General features: G+C 47.1%; 1 long non-coding RNA gene across 2 annotated transcripts in view; it reads right to left on the reverse strand.

The window, feature by feature from the left end:
- The window catches only part of LOC132382301 (uncharacterized), a 57782-nt gene extending 51082 nt beyond the window's left edge, over window positions 1-6700 (reverse strand). Inside the window, exons 1-2 of one of the 2 annotated variants that reach the window (XR_009508277.1) lie at window positions 6064-6700; window positions 2629-2731 (exon numbers count right to left, since the gene is read on the reverse strand). This is a non-coding gene — a long non-coding RNA (uncharacterized LOC132382301). The remainder of the gene's footprint in view (window positions 1-2628; window positions 2732-6063) is intronic. The other variant, XR_009508276.1, reaches the window with a different exon arrangement.
- Window positions 6701-9147: the final 2447 nt, after the last annotated feature.

A 9147-nucleotide genomic window follows, 5' to 3' on the forward strand; every position in this document is an offset into this window, starting at 1 on the left:
GGGCAGTGGGCTAAAAAGCCCTCTTGTGATTTCTGATCTCCTCACTTGAGATTCTGTTTCACATCACCCTGCCACTTTGATCTGGCCCACGCCTTCATTAACCAGGTCCCACACTTGCCCTTGTTGAATCCTACCCCTCTCGACATAGAATATCCGATTTATGGGGATTTAGCAAGGGTTAATCGGGGAGTGCCTAGGGTTTGTGGGGGTGTGTGCCCCCCTTGGAAGTTGCCTAGGGTTTGTGGGGGTGTCTACCCCTCTTGGAATTTGCCTAAGGTTTGTGGGGGTGTGTGCCCCTTTTGGACTTTAGGATTAGGTTTAAGTGTAGGGCTGGTGGATCTATATGTTTAGCTGGCAGAGGTTAGTCTGCAGAATTTGAAGTCTGAGCTGCTAAGCCAGCTAGGCTTGTATGGGAAAATCGAAACCTTTCATTATCATGTCCCAGGAGAGATCATCAGTAATGCACTCTCGGATCGTCAGGTGTTTCGAGCCTTTACATTAGATACCCTCCCCGAGACGGCTCCGCCAAGGCGATCAAGCTTGGTGTGTGTATTACCCCTGGACCAGACAATGAAAGGCGACACCCTCCCTGAGACGGCTCGGCCAAGGCGATCAAGCTTGGCGTATATATTACCCCTAGACCAGACAACGAAAGGCATAAAATTGTGCAGGTCATACTACTTCTAAGGGTTTAATTCCAGGGCGGCCTAGCTCCTTGGGCCTCATTCAGGCCATGCGGAGAATCTGTGGGCCTGCTTCATAATTCCCTTTGGTAGTTGGGACTATTTTTCCAGAATTTTCACATGATGAAGGTTCTGGACTATTTTATAAATTAACCTGACCGTGGTTAAGAAGGAATCCCCAGGGGCACTGGGGTCCCGGTAGTAACCGGAGTTATCCACTCGCCCACCTGGCAGGTATCGATCCACACAACCTCTCCTATCTTTGCCTTTCCACATCATTAAGACAATAATGTAAGTAAGACAATAAATAAAAGAATAATGTTCCTACTGCTTGTCTTGCGTCTGCGATTTCGACTCCAACGGATTGCCTTCAAAAAAGCGTGATTCCCGACCGGGAGGTCCAACTCGACTCTCGTCCGTCACTCGGGTCTTCTGTGGAGTCTCTAAACCCAGACAGTACTGCTGTCCAGTTAAAAGGTCCCTCACCTTCCTCCCCCCGCAGGGCCTCTTTTAACTAATGTGATACTAAAACCTAATTGTCCACCTGCTGCAAACCTGGCTGTTGCTAAGAAACCGGCCCACCTTGTTTGCTCAGCCCTTAAAGGTACATTAACTGCTAATTGTCCCTCAGGGTTGGTGGACCCCTCCATTCTTTTAACTATGAATTTTTCATTTCTAATTTCATAACCCCTAGTAGGTGAGATCTCAAATTATTCCTCTGTTTAAATTATATTGGTTTATTATGACTGTAGGGTTCAACCCATTACTTCATTGTTCTATGGGCATGATGGGGTTATATAACCTAGGTAAATTCGTCACTTCTGCTAGTGATTTATCAATTACTTAATTAATTATATCAGGGGTTGGTCTTAATTTCCAACTTCTATGTCAATTTTTGGGTTAAAATATCTGGGTTTTCTTATTGGTCTTTCTTGGGCCAGGAGAATGAAGAGCGTGTCACTGATAGGTTAGGTTGAGATTATGCGGGCAGTGGGCTAAAAAAGCCCTCTTGTGATTTTTGATCTCCTCACTTGAGATTCCATTTCACATTACCCTGCCACTTTGATCTGGCCTACGCCTTCATTAACCAGGTCCCACACTTGCCCTTATTGAACCCTACCCCTCTCGACATAGGATATCCGGTTTATGGGGATTTAGCAAGGGTTAATCGGGGAATGCCTAGGGTTTGTGGGGGTGTGTGCCCCCCTTGGAAGTTACCTAGGGCTTGTGGGCGTGTCTGCCCCTCTTGGAATTTGCCTAAGGTTTCTGGGGGTGTGTGCCCCTTTTGGACTTTAGGATTAGGTTTGAGTGTAGGGCTGGTGGATCTATATGCTTGGCTGGCAGAGGTTAGTCTGCAGAGTTTAAAATCTGAGATACTAAGCCAGCTAGGCTTGTATGGGGAAATCAAGTTAATATGGTCAAAGCCCTTCATTGTCATGTCCCAGGACACATCGTCAGTAATGCACTCTCGGATCGTCAGGTGTTTCGGGCCCTTACATTAGACACCCTCCCCGAGACGGCCCCGCCAAGGCGATCAAGCTTGGCGTGTGTATTACCCCTGGACCAGACAATGAAAGGCATGCAATTATGCGAGTCATGCTACTTCTAAGGGTTTAATTCCAGGGCGGCCTAGCTCCTTAGGCCTCGTTCAGGCCATGCGGAGAATCTGTGGACCTACTTCATGATTCCCTTTGGTGGTTGGGACTGTTTTTCCAGAATTTTCACATGATGAAGGTTCTGGACTATTTTATAAATTAACCTGACCGTGGTTGAGAAGGAATCCCCAGGGGCACCGGGGTCCCGGTAGTAACCGGAGTTATCCACTCGCCCACCTGGCAGGTATCGATCCACACAACCTCTCCTATCTTTGCCTTTCCACATCATTAAGACAATAATGTAAGTAAGACAATAAATAAAAGAATAATATTCCTACTGCTTGTCTTACGTCTGCGATTTTGACTCCAGCGGATTGCCTTCAATAAAGCGTGATTCCCGACCGGGAGGTCCAACTCGACTCTCGTCCGTCACTCGGGTCTCCTGTGGAGTCTCTAAACCCAGACAGTACTGCTGTCCAGTTAAAACGTCCCTCACCTTCCTCCCCCCCCCCCCCCCCCCCGCGCAGGGCCTCTTTTAACTATTGTTATTCTAAAACCTAATTGTCCACCTGCTGCAAACCTGGCTATTGCTAGGAAACCGGCCCACCTTGTTCGCTCAACTCTTAAAGGTACATTATCCGCTAATTGTCCCTCAGGGTTGGTGGACCCCTCCATACTTTTAACTCTAAATTTTTCATTTCTAATTTCATAACCCCTAGTAGGTGAGATCTCAAATTATTCCTCTTTTTAGATTATATTACTTTATTATAACTGTAGGGTTCAACCCATTACTTCATTATTCTATGGGCATGATGGGGTTATATAACCTAGGTAAATTCATCACTTCTGCTAGTGAATTATCAATTACTTAATTAATTATATCAGGGGTTGGTCTTAATTTCCAACTTCTATGTCAATTTTTGGGTTAAAATATCTGGGTTTTCTTATTGGCCTTTCTTGGGCCGGGAGAATGAAGAGCGTGTCACTGATAGGTTAGGTTGAGATTATGTGGGCAGTGGGCTAAAAAGCCCTCTTGTGATTTTTGATCTCCACACTTGAGATTCCGTTTCACGTGACCCTGCCACTTTGATCTGGCCCACGCCTTCATTAACCAGGTCCCACACTTGCCTTTTTTGAATCTTGCCCTCTCCGGTTCGTTGGGGATTAGCAAGGGTTAATCGGGGAGTGCCTAGGGTTTGTGGGGGTGTGTGCCCCTTTTGGAATTTGCCTAGGGTTTGTGGGGGTGTGTGCCCCTTTTGCACTTTAGGATTTGGTTTGTGTTTTGAGCTGGTGGATGTATATCTGTGGCAGTCACAGGTAAGGCTGTCGAGTTTTGAGCAGTGCTGTATGAACTGCTATGGCGGATAGGCTCGCATGAGGGTAAGGGTTAGGATTTTGTTGCAAAACTGTCATACCGACAGGTCACCACCAGGTGGGATTTCTGTCTTCACCTAATCCTTCATTGTGACAGGGCACCACCAGGTGGGAGTATTGTCCACATCTGATCTGTCATGGCGGCAGCACGCCAGCAGGTGGGAGAGTTGTACACATCTGATCTGTCATTATGACAGGACACCACCAGGTGGGAGTATTGTCTACGGACGAACTGTCATTGTAGCAGGACACCACCAGGTGGGAGTATTGTCTACAGACGAACTGTGATTGTGGCAGGACACCACCAGGTGGGAGTATTGTCCACATCTGATCTGTCGTTATGACAGGACACCACCAGGTGGGAGTATTGTCTACAGATGAACTGTCATTGCGGCAGTACACCACAAGGTGGGAGTGTTGTCAACAAGGGATCAGTCCTTGCCGCAGGACATCTGCAGCTGGAAATGTTGTACCCAGCCAAACTGTCATTAGGGTTAGGGTTAGGTTGAAATTATGCGGGCAGTGGGCTAAAAAGCCCCCTTGTAATTTTTGATCTCCACACTTGAGATTCCGTTTCACGGGACCCTGCCTCTTTGATCTGGCCCACGCCTTCATTAACCAGGTCCCACACGTGGCTTTGTTGAATCTTGCCCCTCTCGACATAGGGTATCCGGTTTGTGAGGGTTTAGCAAGGGTTAATCAGGGAGTGCCTAGGGTTTGTGGGGGTGTGTGCCCCTTTTGGACCTTAGGGTTAGGTTTGTGTGTAGGGCTGGTGGATGTTTATGTTTGGTTGGGAGGGTTTAGGCTGCAGAGTTTGAGATATGAGCTGCTATGCCAGCTAGGCTTGTATGGGGAAGTCAGGTTAATCTGGCCCATGCCTTTCATTATCGTGGTCCGACACCACTTGGTTCAGCGAACCGGGTGTGCACTGGGGCACATCATCAGTAGAGAACATTCGGATCCTCGGCTGTTTCGGGGCCTACATAAGTGGCCCAACAGTGTCCGACTCAGACACTGCTTGTATTTTTCCCAGGGACCAATAATGAGACGCATGTAATTCTGAGGGTAATGATATTTTTAAATATCATTACCTGGCACCTGTATGCCTGGGATTGCATGGGTTAAATTGTGAGTGTTTACTGGGCATTCAGCAGAGCTGACCCTGTTTAGCACTGACCTCTCTGTCGACTCCATCCGGGTTTTAACTTACTGGTTCTCTCTCGCCTTGTGTGTATCAGGGTTTTCTTATTGGCCTTTCGTGGGCCGGGAGAATGAAGAGCATGTCACTGATAGGTTAGGTTGAGATTATGTGGGCAGTGGGCTAAAAAGCCCTCTTGTGATTTTTGATCTCCACACTTGAGATTCCGTTTCACATCACCCTGCCACTTTGATCTGGCCCACGCCTTCATTAACCAGGTCCCACACTTGGGTTAGGTTGAAATTATGCGGGCAGTGGGCTAAAAAGCCCTCTTGTGATTTCTGATCTCCTCACTTGAGATTCTGTTTCACATCACCCTGCCACTTTGATCTGGCCCACGCCTTCATTAACCAGGTCCCACACTTGCCCTTGTTGAATCCTACCCCTCTCAGAATATCAAAAGTTAATTGGGGAATGCCTAGGGTTTGTGGGGGTGTATGCCCCCCTTGGAAGTTGCCTAGGGTTTATGGGGGTGACTACCCCTCTTGGAATTTGCCTATTTATGACGGTGTATGCCCCTTTTGGACTTTAGGATTAGGTTTAAGTGTAGGGCTGGTGGATCTATATGTTTAGCTGGCAAAGGTTAGTCTGCAGAATTTAAAGTCTGAGCTCCTAAGCCAGCTGCTTGTATAGGAAAATCGAAACCTCTCATTATCATGTGCCAGGACACATCATCAGTAATGCACTCTCGGATCGTCGGGTGTTTCGAGCCTTTACATTAGACACCCTCCCCGAGCCGGCTCCGTCAAGTTGATCAAGCTTGCCGTGTGTATTACCCCTGGACCAGACAATGAAAGGCGACACCTCCCCTGAAATGGCTTAAACCAAGCCAATCACGCTTGGCGTATGTACTACCCCCTAGACCAGACAACGAAAGGCACAAAATTGTACAGGTCATACTACTTCTAAGGGTTTAATTCCAGGGCGGCCTAGCTCCTTGGGCCTCACTCAGGCCATGCGGAGAATCTGTAGGCCTACTTCTTAATTCCTTTAGGTAGTTGGGACTATTTTTCCAGAATTTTCACATAATGAAAGTTCTGGACTATTTTTAACCTGACCGTGGTTAAGAAGGAATCCCCAGGGACACTAACCAGAGTTACCCACTCGCCCACGTGGCAGGTATCGATCCACACAACCTCTCCTATCTTTGCCTTTCCACATCATTCAGACAATAATGTAAGTAAGACAATAAATAAAAGAATAATGTTCCTACTGCTTATCTTGCGTCTGCGATTTCGACTCCAACCAATTGCCTTCAAAAAAGCGTGATTCCCGACCGGAAGGTCCAACTCGACTCTCGTCCGTCACTCGGGTCTTCTGTGGAGTCTCTAAACCCAGACAGTACTGCTATCCAGTTAAAACGTCCCTCACCTTCTTCCCCCCACAGGGCCTCTTTTAACTAATATGATACTAAAACCTAATTGTCCACCTGCTGCAAACCTGGCTGTTGCTAGGAGACCGGCTCACCTCAGCCCTTAAAGGTACATTAGCTGCTGATTGGTGAACCTCTCCATTCTTTTAACTATGAATTTTTTAACACCTAATAGGTGAAATAAAATATCTGGGTTTTCTTATTGGCCTTTCTGGGGCCGGGAGAATGAAGAGCGTGTCACTGATAGGTTAGGTTGAAATTATGCGGGCAGTGGGCTAAAAAGCCCTCTTGTGATTTCTGATCTCCTCACTTGAGATTCTGTTTCACATCACCCTGCCACTTTGATCTGGCCCACGCCTTCATTAACCAGGTCCCACACTTGCCCTTGTTGAATCCTACCCCTCTCAGAATATCAAAAGTTAATTGGGGAATGCCTAGGGTTTGTGGGGGTGTATGCCCCCCTTGGAAGTTGCCTAGGGTTTATGGGGGTGACTACCCCTCTTGGAATTTGCCTATTTATGACGGTGTATGCCCCTTTTGGACTTTAGGATTAGGTTTAAGTGTAGGGCTGGTGGATCTATATGTTTAGCTGGCAAAGGTTAGTCTGCAGAATTTAAAGTCTGAGCTCCTAAGCCAGCTGCTTGTATAGGAAAATCGAAACCTCTCATTATCATGTGCCAGGACACATCATCAGTAATGCACTCTCGGATCGTCGGGTGTTTCGAGCCTTTACATTAGACACCCTCCCCGAGCCGGCTCCGTCAAGTTGATCAAGCTTGCCGTGTGTATTACCCCTGGACCAGACAATGAAAGGCGACACCTCCCCTGAAATGGCTTAAACCAAGCCAATCACGCTTGGCGTATGTACTACCCCCTAGACCAGACAACGAAAGGCACAAAATTGTACAGGTCATACTACTTCTAAGGGTTTAATTCCAGGGCGGCCTAGCTCCTTGGGCCTCACTCAGGCCATGCGGAGAATCTGTAGGCCTACTTCTTAATTCCCTTAGGTAGTTGGGACTATTTTTCCAGAATTTTCACATAATGAAAGTTCTGGACTATTTTTAACCTGACCGTGGTTAAGAAGGAATCCCCAGGGACACTAACCAGAGTTACCCACTCGCCCACGTGGCAGGTATCGATCCACACAACCTCTCCTATCTTTGCCTTTCCACATCATTCAGACAATAATGTAAGTAAGACAATAAATAAAAGAATAATGTTCCTACTGCTTATCTTGCGTCTGCGATTTCGACTCCAACCAATTGCCTTCAAAAAAGCGTGATTCCCGACCGGAAGGTCCAACTCGACTCTCGTCCGTCACTCGGGTCTTCTGTGGAGTCTCTAAACCCAGACAGTACTACTATCCAGTTAAAACGTCCCTCACCTTCTTCCCCCCACAGGGCCTCTTTTAACTAATATGATACTAAAACCTAATTGTCCACCTGCTGCAAACCTGGCTGTTGCTAGGAGACCGGCTCACCTCAGCCCTTAAAGGTACATTAGCTGCTGATTGGTGAACCTCTCCATTCTTTTAACTATGAATTTTTTAACACCTAATAGGTGAAATAAAATATCTGGGTTTTCTTATTGGCCTTTCTGGGGCCGGGAGAATGAAGAGCGTGTCACTGATAGGTTAGGTTGAAATTATGCGGGCAGTGGGCTAAAAAGCCCTCTTGTGATTTCTGATCTCCTCACTTGAGATTCTGTTTCACATCACCCTGCCACTTTGATCTGGCCCACGCCTTCATTAACCAGGTCCCACACTTGCCCTTGTTGAATCCTACCCCTCTCAGAATATCAAAAGTTAATTGGGGAATGCCTAGGGTTTGTGGGGGTGTATGCCCCCCTTGGAAGTTGCCTAGGGTTTATGGGGGTGACTACCCCTCTTGGAATTTGCCTATTTATGACGGTGTATGCCCCTTTTGGACTTTAGGATTAGGTTTAAGTGTAGGGCTGGTGGATCTATATGTTTAGCTGGCAAAGGTTAGTCTGCAGAATTTAAAGTCTGAGCTCCTAAGCCAGCTGCTTGTATAGGAAAATCGAAACCTCTCATTATCATGTGCCAGGACACATCATCAGTAATGCACTCTCGGATCGTCGGGTGTTTCGAGCCTTTACATTAGACACCCTCCCCGAGCCGGCTCCGTCAAGTTGATCAAGCTTGCCGTGTGTATTACCCCTGGACCAGACAATGAAAGGCGACACCTCCCCTGAAATGGCTTAAACCAAGCCAATCACGCTTGGCGTATGTACTACCCCCTAGACCAGACAACGAAAGGCACAAAATTGTACAGGTCATACTACTTCTAAGGGTTTAATTCCAGGGCGGCCTAGCTCCTTGGGCCTCACTCAGGCCATGCGGAGAATCTGTAGGCCTACTTCTTAATTCCCTTAGGTAGTTGGGACTATTTTTCCAGAATTTTCACATAATGAAAGTTCTGGACTATTTTTAACCTGACCGTGGTTAAGAAGGAATCCCCAGGGACACTAACCAGAGTTACCCACTCGCCCACGTGGCAGGTATCGATCCACACAACCTCTCCTATCTTTGCCTTTCCACATCATTAAGACAATAATGTAAGTAAGACAATAAATAAAAGAATAATGTTCCTACTGCTTATCTTGCGTCTGCGATTTCGACTCCAACCAATTGCCTTCAAAAAAGCGTGATTCCCGACCGGAAGGTCCAACTCGACTCTCGTCCGTCACTCGGGTCTTCTGTGGAGTCTCTAAACCCAGACAGTACTACTATCCAGTTAAAACGTCCCTCACCTTCTTCCCCCCACAGGGCCTCTTTTAACTAATATGATACTAAAACCTAATTGTCCACCTGCTGCAAACCTGGCTGTTGCTAGGAGACCGGCTCACCTCAGCCCTTAAAGGTACATTAGCTGCTGATTGGTGAACCTCTCCATTCTTTTA

Source organism: Hypanus sabinus, chromosome 27 (genome assembly GCF_030144855.1).
Source record: "Hypanus sabinus isolate sHypSab1 chromosome 27, sHypSab1.hap1, whole genome shotgun sequence".
In the NCBI taxonomy this organism is placed as follows: Eukaryota; Metazoa; Chordata; class Chondrichthyes; order Myliobatiformes; family Dasyatidae; genus Hypanus; species Hypanus sabinus.